Source organism: Pimephales promelas, chromosome 11, assembly GCF_988280905.1.
Source record: "Pimephales promelas chromosome 11, fPimPro1.hap1.1, whole genome shotgun sequence".
Lineage (NCBI taxonomy): Eukaryota > Metazoa > Chordata > Actinopteri > Cypriniformes > Leuciscidae > Pimephales > Pimephales promelas.
Window position 1 is genome coordinate 2,971,025 of NC_142779.1, and position 14,554 is coordinate 2,985,578.

The window sequence follows — 14,554 nt, forward strand, 5'->3', positions numbered from 1 at the left end:
TTGACCTGAGCGCAAAAATGGAGGCTCTAGACCCTTCCAGAGCTGAGATATGGAAACTCAAAATTTCGACCCGAAAAAAAACGACAGTGTTACCCCTTACGTTTTTTTCAGTTTTCGGGCGAAAAATCAAGTTTCTCCAATCTTCTCAAAACTCTGGATTATGATAGAGGGCCGCGAGACTTTGACCTGAGCGCAAAAATGGAGGCTCTAGACCCTTCCAGAGCTGAGATATGGAAACTCAAAATTTCGACCCGAAAAAAAACCGACAGTGTTACCCCTTACGTTTTTTTCCATTTTCGGGCGAAAAATCAAGTTTCTCCAATCTTCTTAAAACTCTGGATTATGATAGAGGGCCGCGAGACTTTGACCTGAGCGCAAAAATGGAGGCTCTAGACCCTTCCAGAGCTGAGATATGGAAACTCAAAATTTCGACCCGAAAAAAAAACGACAGTGTTACCCCTTACGTTTTTTTCCGTTTTCGGGCGAAAAATAAAGTTTCTCCAATCTTCTCAAAACTCTGGATTATGATAGAGGGCCGCGAGACTTTGACCTGAGCGCAAAAATGGAGGCTCTAGACTCTTCCAGAGCTGAGATATGGAAACTCAAAATTTCGACCCGAAAAAAAAACGACAGTGTTACCCCTTACGTTTTTTTCCGTTTTCGGGCGAAAAATCAAGTTTCTCCAATCTTCTCAAAACTCTGGATTATGATAGAGGGCCGCGAGACTTTGACCTGAGCGCAAAAATGGAGGCTCTAGACCCTTCCAGAGCTGAGATATGGAAACTCAAAATTTCGAACCGAAAAAAAAACGACAGTGTTACCCCTTACGTTTTTTTCAGTTTTCGGGCGAAAAATCAAGTTTCTACAATATTCTCAAAACTCTGGATTATGATAGAGGGTCGCGAGACTTTGACCTGAGCGCAAAAATGGAGGCTCTAGACCCTTCCAGAGCTGAGATATGGAAACTCAAAATTTCGACCCGAAAAAAAAACGACAGTGTTACCCCTTACGTTTTTTTCCGTTTTCGGGCGAAAAATCAAGTTTCTCCAATATTCTCAAAACTCTGGATTATGATAGAGGGCCGCGAGACTTTGACCTGAGCGCAAAAATGGAGGCTCTAGACCCTTCCAGAGCTGAGATATGGAAACTCAAAATTTCGACCCGAAAAAAAAACGACAGTGGTTACCCCTTACGTTTTTTTCAGTTTTCGGGCGAAAAATCAAGTTTCTCCAATCTTCTCAAAACTCTGGATTATGATAGAGGGCCGCGAGACTTTGACCTGAGCGCAAAAATGGAGGCTCTAGACCCTTCCAGAGCTGAGATATGGAAACTCAAAATTTCGACCCGAAAAAAAAACGACAGTGTTACCCCTTACGTTTTTTTCAGTTTTCGGGCGAAAAATCAAGTTTCTCCAATCTTCTCAAAACTCTGGATTATGATAGAGGGCCGCGAGACTTTGACCTGAGCGCAAAAATGGAGGCTCTAGACCCTTCCAGAGCTGAGATATGGAAACTCAAAATTTCGACCCGAAAAAAAAACGACAGTGTTACCCCTTACGTTTTTTTCAGTTTTCGGGCGAAAAATCAAGTTTCTCCAATATTCTCAAAACTCTGGATTATGATAGAGGGCCGCGAGACTTTGACCTGAGCGCAAAAATGGAGGCTCTAGACCCTTCCAGAGCTGAGATATGGAAACTCAAAATTTCGACTCGAAAAAAAAACGACAGTGTTACCCCTTACGTTTTTTTCCGTTTTCGGGCGAAAAATCAAGTTTCTCCAATATTCTCAAAACTCTGGATTATGATAGAGGGCCGCGAGACTTTGACCTGAGCGCAAAAATGGAGGCTCTAGACCCTTCCAGAGCTGAGATATGGAAACTCAAAATTTCGACCCGAAAAAAAAACGACAGTGTTACCCCTTACGTTTTTTTCCGTTTTCGGGCGAAAAATCAAGTTTCTCCAATCTTCTCAAAACTCTGGATTATGATAGAGGGCCGCGAGACTTTGACCTGAGCGCAAAAATGGAGGCTCTAGACCCTTCCAGAGCTGAGATATGGAAACTCAAAATTTCGACCCGAAAAAAAAACGACAGTGTTACCCCTTACGTTTTTTTCCGTTTTCGGGCGAAAAATCAAGTTTTTCCAATCTTCTCAAAACTCTGGATTATGATAGAGGGCCGCGAGACTTTGACCTGAGCGCAAAAATGGACGCTCTAGACCCTTCCAGAGCTGAGATATGGAAACTCAAAATTTCGACCCGAAAAAAAAACGACAGTGTTACCCCTTACGTTTTTTTCAGTTTTCGGGCGAAAAATCAAGTTTCTCCAATCTTCTCAAAACTCTGGATTATGATAGAGGGCCGCGAGACTTTGACCTGAGCGCAAAAATGGAGGCTCTAGACCCTTCCAGAGCTGAGATATGGAAACTCAAAATTTCGACCCGAAAAAAAAACGACAGTGTTACCCCTTACGTTTTTTTCAGTTTTCGGGCGAAAAATCAAGTTTCTCCAATCTTCTCAAAACTCTGGATTATGATAGAGGGCCGCGAGACTTTGACCTGAGCGCAAAAATGGAGGCTCTAGACCCTTCCAGAGCTGAGATATGGAAACTCAAAATTTCGACCCGAAAAAAAACGACAGTGTTACCCCTTACGTTTTTTTCCGTTTTCGGGCGAAAAATCAAGTTTCTCCAATCTTCTCAAAACTCTGGATTATGATAGAGGGCCGCGAGACTTTGACCTGAGCGCAAAAATGGAGGCTCTAGACCCTTCCAGAGCTGAGATATGGAAACTCAAAATTTCGACCCGAAAAAAAAACGACAGTGTTACCCCTTACGTTTTTTTCCGTTTTCGGGCGAAAAATCAAGTTTCTCCAATCTTCTCAATACTCTGGATTATAATAGAGGGCCGCGAGACTTTGACCTGAGCGCAAAAATGGAGGCTCTAGACCCTTCCAGAGCTGAGATATGGAAACTCAAAATTTCGACCCGAAAAAAAACCGACAGTGTTACCCCTTACGTTTTTTTCAGTTTTCGGGCGAAAAATCAAGTTTCTCCAATCTTCTCAAAACTCTGGATTATGATAGAGGGCCGCGAGACTTTGACCTGAGCGCAAAAATGGAGGCTCTAGACCCTTCCAGAGCTGAGATATGGAAACTCAAAATTTCGACCCGAAAAAAAACCGACAGTGTTAACCCTTACGTTTTTTTCCGTTTCCGGGCGAAAAATCAAGTTTCTCCAATCTTCTCAAAACTCTGGATTATGATAGAGGGCCGCGAGACTTTGACCTGAGCGCAAAAATGGAGGCTCTAGACCCTTCCAGAGCTGAGATATGAAAACTCAAAATTTCGACCCGAAAAAAAAACGACAGTGTTACCCCTTACGTTTTTTTTCGTTTTCGGGCGAAAAATCAAGTTTCTCCAATCTTCTCAAAACTCTGGATTATGATAGAGGGCCGCGAGACTTTGACCTGAGCGCAAAAATGGAGGCTCTAGACCCTTCCAGAGCTGAGATATGGAAACTCAAAATTTCGACCCGAAAAAAAAACGACAGTGTTACCCCTTACGTTTTTTTCCGTTTTCGGGCGAAAAATCAAGTTTCTCCAATCTTCTCAAAACTCTGGATTATGATAGAGGGCCGCGAGACTTTGACCTGAGCGCAAAAATGGAGGCTCTAGACCCTTCCAGAGCTGAGATATGGAAACTCAAAATTTCGACCCGAAAAAAAAACGACAGTGTTACCCCTTACGTTTTTTTCAGTTTTCGGGCGAAAAATCAAGTTTCTCCAATCTTCTCAAAACTCTGGATTATGATAGAGGGCCGCGAGACTTTGACCTGAGCGCAAAAATGGAGGCTCTAGACCCTTCCAGAGCTGAGATATGGAAACTCAAAATTTCGACCCGAAAAAAAAACGACAGTGTTACCCCTTACGTTTTTTTCCGTTTTCGGGCGAAAAATCAAGTTTCTCCAATCTTCTCAAAACTCTGGATTATGATAGAGGGCCGCGAGACTTTGACCTGAGCGCAAAAATGGAGGCTCTAGACCCTTCCAGAGCTGAGATATGGAAACTCAAAATTTCGACCCGAAAAAAAAACGACAGTGTTACCCCTTACGTTTTTTTCCGTTTTCGGGCGAAAAATCAAGTTTCTCCAATCTTCTCAAAACTCTGGATTATGATAGAGGGCCGCGAGACTTTGACCTGAGCGCAAAAATGGAGGCTCTAGACCCTTCCAGAGCTGAGATATGGAAACTCAAAATTTCGACCCGAAAAAAAAAACGACAGTGTTACCCCTGACGTTTTTTTCAGTTTTCGGGCGAAAAATCAAGTTTCTCCAATCTTCTCAAAACTCTGGATTATGATAGAGGGCCGCGAGACTTTGACCTGAGCGCAAAAATGGAGGCTCTAGACCCTTCCAGAGCTGAGATATGGAAACTCAAAATTTCGACCCGAAAAAAAAACGACAGTGTTACCCCTTACGTTTTTTTCAGTTTTCGGGCGAAAAATCAAGTTTCTCCAATCTTCTCAAAACTCTGGATTATGATAGAGGGCCGCGAGACTTTGACCTGAGCGCAAAAATGGAGGCTCTAGACCCTTCCAGAGCTGAGATATGGAAACTCAAAATTTCGACCCGAAAAAAAAAACGACAGTGTTACCCCTTACGTTTTTTTCCGTTTTCGGGCGAAAAATCAAGTTTCTCCAATCTTCTCAAAACTCTGGATTATGATAGAGGGCCGCGAGACTTTGACCTGAGCGCAAAAATGGAGGCTCTAGACCCTTCCAGAGCTGAGATATGGAAACTCAAAATTTCGACCCGAAAAAAAAAAACGACAGTGTTACCCCTTACGTTTTTTTCAGTTTTCGGGCGAAAAATCAAGTTTCTCCAATATTCTCAAAACTCTGGATTATGATAGAGGGCCGCGAGACTTTGACCTGAGTGCAAAAATGGAGGCTCTAGACCCTTCCAGAGCTGAGATATTGAAACTCAAAATTTCGACTCGAAAAAAAAACGACAGTGTTACCCCTTACGTTTTTTTCCGTTTTCGGGCGAAAAATCAAGTTTCTCCAATATTCTCAAAACTCTGGATTATGATAGAGGGCCGCGAGACTTTGACCTGAGCGCAAAAATGGAGGCTCTAGACCCTTCCAGAGCTGAGATATGGAAACTCAAAATTTCGACCCGAAAAAAAAAACGACAGTGTTACCCCTTACGTTTTTTTCAGTTTTCGGGCGAAAAATCAAGTTTCTCCAATCTTCTCAAAACTCTGGATTATGATAGAGGGCCGCGAGACTTTGACCTGAGCGCAAAAATGGAGGCTCTAGACCCTTCCAGAGCTGAGATATGGAAACTCAAAATTTCGACCCGAAAAAAAAACGACAGTGTTACCCCTTACGTTTTTTTCCATTTTCGGGCGAAAAATCAAGTTTCTCCAATCTTCTTAAAACTCTGGATTATGATAGAGGGCCGCGAGACTTTGACCTGAGCGCAAAAATGGAGGCTCTAGACCCTTCCAGAGCTGAGATATGGAAACTCAAAATTTCGACCCGAAAAAAAAACGACAGTGTTACCCCTTACGTTTTTTTCCGTTTTCGGGCGAAAAATAAAGTTTCTCCAATCTTCTCAAAACTCTGGATTATGATAGAGGGCCGCGAGACTTTGACCTGAGCGCAAAAATGGAGGCTCTAGACCCTTCCAGAGCTGAGATATGGAAACTCAAAATTTCGACCCGAAAAAAAAACGACAGTGTTACCCCTTACGTTTTTTTCCGTTTTCGGGCGAAAAATCAAGTTTCTCCAATCTTCTCAAAACTCTGGATTATGATAGAGGGCCGCGAGACTTTGACCTGAGCGCAAAAATGGAGGCTCTAGACCCTTCCAGAGCTGAGATATGGAAACTCAAAATTTCGAACCGAAAAAAAAACGACAGTGTTACCCCTTACGTTTTTTTCAGTTTTCGGGCGAAAAATCAAGTTTCTACAATATTCTCAAAACTCTGGATTATGATAGAGGGTCGCGAGACTTTGACCTGAGCGCAAAAATGGAGGCTCTAGACCCTTCCAGAGCTGAGATATGGAAACTCAAAATTTCGACCCGAAAAAAAAACGACAGTGTTACCCCTTACGTTTTTTTCCGTTTTCGGGCGAAAAATCAAGTTTCTCCAATATTCTCAAAACTCTGGATTATGATAGAGGGCCGCGAGACTTTGACCTGAGCGCAAAAATGGAGGCTCTAGACCCTTCCAGAGCTGAGATATGGAAACTCAAAATTTCGACCCGAAAAAAAAACGACAGTGTTACCCCTTACGTTTTTTTCAGTTTTCGGGCGAAAAATCAAGTTTCTCCAATCTTCTCAAAACTCTGGATTATGATAGAGGGCCGCGAGACTTTGACCTGAGCGCAAAAATGGAGGCTCTAGACCCTTCCAGAGCTGAGATATGGAAACTCAAAATTTCGACCCGAAAAAAAAACGACAGTGTTACCCCTTACGTTTTTTTCAGTTTTCGGGCGAAAAATCAAGTTTCTCCAATCTTCTCAAAACTCTGGATTATGATAGAGGGCCGCGAGACTTTGACCTGAGCGCAAAAATGGAGGCTCTAGACCCTTCCAGAGCTGAGATATGGAAACTCAAAATTTCGACCCGAAAAAAAACGACAGTGTTACCCCTTACGTTTTTTTCAGTTTTCGGGCGAAAAATCAAGTTTCTCCAATATTCTCAAAACTCTGGATTATGATAGAGGGCCGCGAGACTTTGACCTGAGCGCAAAAATGGAGGCTCTAGACCCTTCCAGAGCTGAGATATGGAAACTCAAAATTTCGACTCGAAAAAAAAACGACAGTGTTACCCCTTACGTTTTTTTCCGTTTTCGGGCGAAAAATCAAGTTTCTCCAATATTCTCAAAACTCTGGATTATGATAGAGGGCCGCGAGACTTTGACCTGAGCGCAAAAATGGAGGCTCTAGACCCTTCCAGAGCTGAGATATGGAAACTCAAAATTTCGACCCGAAAAAAAAACGACAGTGTTACCCCTTACGTTTTTTTCCGTTTTCGGGCGAAAAATCAAGTTTCTCCAATCTTCTCAAAACTCTGGATTATGATAGAGGGCCGCGAGACTTTGACCTGAGCGCAAAAATGGAGGCTCTAGACCCTTCCAGAGCTGAGATATGGAAACTCAAAATTTCGACCCGAAAAAAAAACGACAGTGTTACCCCTTACGTTTTTTTCAGTTTTCGGGCGAAAAATCAAGTTTCTCCAATCTTCTCAAAACTCTGGATTATGATAGAGGGCCGCGAGACTTTGACCTGAGCGCAAAAATGGAGGCTCTAGACCCTTCCAGAGCTGAGATATGGAAACTCAAAATTTCGACCCGAAAAAAAACGACAGTGTTACCCCTTACGTTTTTTTCAGTTTTCGGGCGAAAAATCAAGTTTCTCCAATATTCTCAAAACTCTGGATTATGATAGAGGGCCGCGAGACTTTGACCTGAGCGCAAAAATGGAGGCTCTAGACCCTTCCAGAGCTGAGATATGGAAACTCAAAATTTCGACTCGAAAAAAAAACGACAGTGTTACCCCTTACGTTTTTTTCCGTTTTCGGGCGAAAAATCAAGTTTCTCCAATATTCTCAAAACTCTGGATTATGATAGAGGGCCGCGAGACTTTGACCTGAGCGCAAAAATGGAGGCTCTAGACCCTTCCAGAGCTGAGATATGGAAACTCAAAATTTCGACCCGAAAAAAAAACGACAGTGTTACCCCTTACGTTTTTTTCCGTTTTCGGGCGAAAAATCAAGTTTCTCCAATCTTCTCAAAACTCTGGATTATGATAGAGGGCCGCGAGACTTTGACCTGAGCGCAAAAATGGAGGCTCTAGACCCTTCCAGAGCTGAGATATGGAAACTCAAAATTTCGACCCGAAAAAAAAACGACAGTGTTACCCCTTACGTTTTTTTCCGTTTTCGGGCGAAAAATCAAGTTTCTCCAATCTTCTCAAAACTCTGGATTATGATAGAGGGCCGCGAGACTTTGACCTGAGCGCAAAAATGGACGCTCTAGACCCTTCCAGAGCTGAGATATGGAAACTCAAAATTTCGACCCGAAAAAAAAACGACAGTGTTACCCCTTACGTTTTTTTCAGTTTTCGGGCGAAAAATCAAGTTTCTCCAATCTTCTCAAAACTCTGGATTATGATAGAGGGCCGCGAGACTTTGACCTGAGCGCAAAAATGGAGGCTCTAGACCCTTCCAGAGCTGAGATATGGAAACTCAAAATTTCGACCCGAAAAAAAAACGACAGTGTTACCCCTTACGTTTTTTTCAGTTTTCGGGCGAAAAATCAAGTTTCTCCAATCTTCTCAAAACTCTGGATTATGATAGAGGGCCGCGAGACTTTGACCTGAGCGCAAAAATGGAGGCTCTAGACCCTTCCAGAGCTGAGATATGGAAACTCAAAATTTCGACCCGAAAAAAAAACGACAGTGTTACCCCTTACGTTTTTTTCCGTTTTCGGGCGAAAAATCAAGTTTCTCCAATCTTCTCAAAACTCTGGATTATGATAGAGGGCCGCGAGACTTTGACCTGAGCGCAAAAATGGAGGCTCTAGACCCTTCCAGAGCTGAGATATGGAAACTCAAAATTTCGACCCGAAAAAAAAACGACAGTGTTACCCCTTACGTTTTTTTCCGTTTTCGGGCGAAAAATCAAGTTTCTCCAATCTTCTCAATACTCTGGATTATAATAGAGGGCCGCGAGACTTTGACCTGAGCGCAAAAATGGAGGCTCTAGACCCTTCCAGAGCTGAGATATGGAAACTCAAAATTTCGACCCGAAAAAAAACCGACAGTGTTACCCCTTACGTTTTTTTCAGTTTTCGGGCGAAAAATCAAGTTTCTCCAATCTTCTCAAAACTCTGGATTATGATAGAGGGCCGCGAGACTTTGACCTGAGCGCAAAAATGGAGGCTCTAGACCCTTCCAGAGCTGAGATATGGAAACTCAAAATTTCGACCCGAAAAAAAACCGACAGTGTTAACCCTTACGTTTTTTTCCGTTTCCGGGCGAAAAATCAAGTTTCTCCAATCTTCTCAAAACTCTGGATTATGATAGAGGGCCGCGAGACTTTGACCTGAGCGCAAAAATGGAGGCTCTAGACCCTTCCAGAGCTGAGATATGGAAACTCAAAATTTCGACCCGAAAAAAAAAACGACAGTGTTACCCCTTACGTTTTTTTTCGTTTTCGGGCGAAAAATCAAGTTTCTCCAATCTTCTCAATTTTGGATTATGATAGAGGGCCGCGAGACTTTGACCTGAGCGCAAAAATGGAGGCTCTAGACCCTTCCAGAGCTGAGATATGGAAACTCAAAATTTCGACCCGAAAAAAAAAACGACAGTGTTACCCCTTACGTTTTTTTCCGTTTTCGGGCGAAAAATCAAGTTTCTCCAATCTTCTCAAAACTCTGGATTATGATAGAGGGCCGCGAGACTTTGACCTGAGCGCAAAAATGGAGGCTCTAGACCCTTCCAGAGCTGAGATATGGAAACTCAAAATTTCGACCCGAAAAAAAAACGACAGTGTTACCCCTTACGTTTTTTTCAGTTTTCGGGCGAAAAATCAAGTTTCTCCAATCTTCTCAAAACTCTGGATTATGATAGAGGGCCGCGAGACTTTGACCTGAGCGCAAAAATGGAGGCTCTAGACCCTTCCAGAGCTGAGATATGGAAACTCAAAATTTCGACCCGAAAAAAAAACGACAGTGTTACCCCTTACGTTTTTTTCCGTTTTCGGGCGAAAAATCAAGTTTCTCCAATCTTCTCAAAACTCTGGATTATGATAGAGGGCCGCGAGACTTTGACCTGAGCGCAAAAATGGAGGCTCTAGACCCTTCCAGAGCTGAGATATGGAAACTCAAAATTTCGACCCGAAAAAAAAACGACAGTGTTACCCCTTACGTTTTTTTCAGTTTTCGGGCGAAAAATCAAGTTTCTCCAATCTTCTCAAAACTCTGGATTATGATAGAGGGCCGCGAGACTTTGACCTGAGCGCAAAAATGGAGGCTCTAGACCCTTCCAGAGCTGAGATATGGAAACTCAAAATTTCGACCCGAAAAAAAAACGACAGTGTTACCCCTTACGTTTTTTTCCGTTTTCGGGCGAAAAATCAAGTTTCTCCAATCTTCTCAAAACTCTGGATTATGATAGAGGGCCGCGAGACTTTGACCTGAGCGCAAAAATGGAGGCTCTAGACCCTTCCAGAGCTGAGATATGGAAACTCAAAATTTCGACCCGAAAAAAAAAACGACAGTGTTACCCCTGACGTTTTTTTCAGTTTTCGGGCGAAAAATCAAGTTTCTCCAATCTTCTCAAAACTCTGGATTATGATAGAGGGCCGCGAGACTTTGACCTGAGCGCAAAAATGGAGGCTCTAGACCCTTCCAGAGCTGAGATATGGAAACTCAAAATTTCGACCCGAAAAAAAAACGACAGTGTTACCCCTTACGTTTTTTTCAGTTTTCGGGCGAAAAATCAAGTTTCTCCAATCTTCTCAAAACTCTGGATTATGATAGAGGGCCGCGAGACTTTGACCTGAGCGCAAAAATGGAGGCTCTAGACCCTTCCAGAGCTGAGATATGGAAACTCAAAATTTCGACCCGAAAAAAAAAACGACAGTGTTACCCCTTACGTTTTTTTCCGTTTTCGGGCGAAAAATCAAGTTTCTCCAATCTTCTCAAAACTCTGGATTATGATAGAGGGCCGCGAGACTTTGACCTGAGCGCAAAAATGGAGGCTCTAGACCCTTCCAGAGCTGAGATATGGAAACTCAAAATTTCGACCCGAAAAAAAAACCGACAGTGTTACCCCTTACGTTTTTTTCAGTTTTCGGGCGAAAAATCAAGTTTCTCCAATATTCTCAAAACTCTGGATTATGATAGAGGGCCGCGAGACTTTGACCTGAGTGCAAAAATGGAGGCTCTAGACCCTTCCAGAGCTGAGATATTGAAACTCAAAATTTCGACTCGAAAAAAAAACGACAGTGTTACCCCTTACGTTTTTTTCCGTTTTCGGGCGAAAAATCAAGTTTCTCCAATATTCTCAAAACTCTGGATTATGATAGAGGGCCGCGAGACTTTGACCTGAGCGCAAAAATGGAGGCTCTAGACCCTTCCAGAGCTGAGATATGGAAACTCAAAATTTCGACCCGAAAAAAAAAACGACAGTGTTACCCCTTACGTTTTTTTCAGTTTTCGGGCGAAAAATCAAGTTTCTCCAATCTTCTCAAAACTCTGGATTATGATAGAGGGCCGCGAGACTTTGACCTGAGCGCAAAAATGGAGGCTCTAGACCCTTCCAGAGCTGAGATATGGAAACTCAAAATTTCGACCCGAAAAAAAAACGACAGTGTTACCCCTTACGTTTTTTTCCGTTTTCGGGCGAAAAATCAAGTTTCTCCAATCTTCTCAAAACTCTGGATTATGATAGAGGGCCGCGAGACTTTGACCTGAGCGCAAAAATGGAGGCTCTAGACCCTTCCAGAGCTGAGATATGGAAACTCAAAATTTCGACCCAAAAAAAAAAACGACAGTGTTACCCCTTACGTTTTTTTCAGTTTTCGGGCGAAAAATCAAGTTTCTCCAATATTCTCAAAACTCTGGATTATGATAGAGGGCCGCGAGACTTTGACCTGAGCGCAAAAATGGAGGCTCTAGACCCTTCCAGAGCTGAGATATGGAAACTCAAAATTTCGACCCGAAAAAAAAACGACAGTGTTACCCCTTACGTTTTTTTCAGTTTTCGGGCGAAAAATCAAGTTTCTCCAATCTTCTCAAAACTCTGGATTATGATAGAGGGCCGCGAGACTTTGACCTGAGCGCAAAAATTGAGGCTCTAGACCCTTCCAGAGCTGAGATATGGAAACTCAAAATTTCGACCCGAAAAAAAAACGACAGTGTTACCCCTTACGTTTTTTTCAGTTTTCGGGCGAAAAATCAAGTTTCTCCAATCTTCTCAAAACTCTGGATTATGATAGAGGGCCGCGAGACTTTGACCTGAGCGCAAAAATGGAGGCTCTAGACCCTTCCAGAGCTGAGATATGGAAACTCAAAATTTCGACCCGAAAAAAAAACGACAGTGTTACCCCTGACGTTTTTTTCAGTTTTCGGGCGAAAAATCAAGTTTCTCCAATCTTCTCAAAACTCTGGATTATGATAGAGGGCCGCGAGACTTTGACCTGAGCGCAAAAATGGAGGCTCTAGACCCTTCCAGAGCTGAGATATGGAAACTCAAAATTTCGACCCGAAAAAAAAACGACAGTGTTACCCCTTACGTTTTTTTCCGTTTTCGGGCGAAAAATCAAGTTTCTCCAATCTTCTCAAAACTCTGGATTATGATAGAGGGCCGCGAGACTTTGACCTGAGCGCAAAAATGGAGGCTCTAGACCCTTCCAGAGCTGAGATATGGAAACTCAAAATTTCGACCCGAAAAAAAAACGACAGTGTTACCCCTTACGTTTTTTTCCGTTTTCGGGCGAAAAATCAAGTTTCTCCAATCTTCTCAAAACTCTGGATTATGATAGAGGGCCGCGAGACTTTGACCTGAGCGCAAAAATGGAGGCTCTAGACCCTTCCAGAGCTGAGATATGGAAACTCAAAATTTCGACCCGAAAAAAAAACGACAGTGTTACCCCTTACGTTTTTTTCAGTTTTCGGGCGAAAAATCAAGTTTCTCCAATATTCTCAAAACTCTGGATTATGATAGAGGGTCGCGAGACTTTGACCTGAGCGCAAAAATGGAGGCTCTAGACCCTTCCAGAGCTGAGATATGGAAACTCAAAATTTCGACCCGAAAAAAAAACGACAGTGTTACCCCTTACGTTTTTTTCCGTTTTCGGGCGAAAAATCAAGTTTCTCCAATATTCTCAAAACTCTGGATTATGATAGAGGGCCGCGAGACTTTGACCTGAGCGCAAAAATGGAGGCTCTAGACCCTTCCAGAGCTGAGATATGGAAACTCAAAATTTCGACCCGAAAAAAAAACGACAGTGTTACCCCTTACGTTTTTTTCAGTTTTCGGGCGAAAAATCAAGTTTCTCCAATCTTCTCAAAACTCTGGATTATGATAGAGGGCCGCGAGACTTTGACCTGAGCGCAAAAATGGAGGCTCTAGACCCTTCCAGAGCTGAGATATGGAAACTCAAAATTTCGACCCGAAAAAAAAACGACAGTGTTACCCCTTACGTTTTTTTCAGTTTTCGGGCGAAAAATCAAGTTTCTCCAATATTCTCAAAACTCTGGATTATGATAGAGGGCCGCGAGACTTTGACCTGAGCGCAAAAATGGAGGCTCTAGACCCTTCCAGAGCTGAGATATGGAAACTCAAAATTTCGACTCGAAAAAAAAACGACAGTGTTACCCCTTACGTTTTTTTCCGTTTTCGGGCGAAAAATCAAGTTTCTCCAATATTCTCAAAACTCTGGATTATGATAGAGGGCCGCGAGACTTTGACCTGAGCGCAAAAATGGAGGCTCTAGACCCTTCCAGAGCTGAGATATGGAAACTCAAAATTTCGACCCGAAAAAAAAACGACAGTGTTACCCCTTACGTTTTTTTCAGTTTTCGGGCGAAAAATCAAGTTTCTCCAATCTTCTCAAAACTCTGGATTATGATAGAGGGCCGCGAGACTTTGACCTGAGCGCAAAAATGGAGGCTCTAGACCCTTCCAGAGCTGAGATATGGAAACTCAAAATTTCGACCCGAAAAAAAAACGACAGTGTTACCCCTTACGTTTTTTTCCGTTTTCGGGCGAAAAATCAAGTTTCTCCAATCTTCTCAAAACTCTGGATTATGATAGAGGGCCGCGAGACTTTGACCTGAGCGCAAAAATGGAGGCTCTAGACCCTTCCAGAGCTGAGATATGGAAACTCAAAATTTCGACCCGAAAAAAAAACGACAGTGTTACCCCTTACGTTTTTTTCAGTTTTCGGGCGAAAAATCAAGTTTCTTCAATCTTCTCAAAACTCTGGATTATGATAGAGGGCCGCGAGACTTTGACCTGAGCGCAAAAATGGAGGCTCTAGACCCTTCCAGAGCTGAGATATGGAAACTCAAAATTTCGACCCGAAAAAAAAAACGACAGTGTTACCCCTTACGTTTTTTTCCGTTTTCGGGCGAAAAATCAAGTTTCTCCAATCTTCTCAAAACTCTGGATTATGATAGAGGGCCGCGAGACTTTGACCTGAGCGCAAAAATGGAGGCTCTAGACCCTTCCAGAGCTGAGATATGGAAACTCAAAATTTCGACCCGAAAAAAAAACCGACAGTGTTACCCCTTACGTTTTTTTCAGTTTTCGGGCGAAAAATCAAGTTTCTCCAATATTCTCAAAACTCTGGATTATGATAGAGGGCCGCGAGACTTTGACCTGAGTGCAAAAATGGAGGCTCTAGACCCTTCCAGAGCTGAGATATTGAAACTCAAAATTTCGACTCGAAAAAAAAACGACAGTGTTACCCCTTACGTTTTTTTCCGTTTTCGGGCGAAAAATCAAGTTTCTCCAATATTCTCAAAACTCTGGATTATGATA

At 42.8% G+C, this 14,554-nt stretch overlaps 1 protein-coding gene across 1 annotated transcript in view; it reads left to right on the top strand.

The window, feature by feature from the left end:
* The window catches only part of LOC148977113 (uncharacterized), a 145,761-nt gene that overhangs the window by 33,905 nt on the left and 97,302 nt on the right, over positions 1 to 14,554 (top strand). The gene's annotated exons all lie outside the window — the stretch shown is intronic.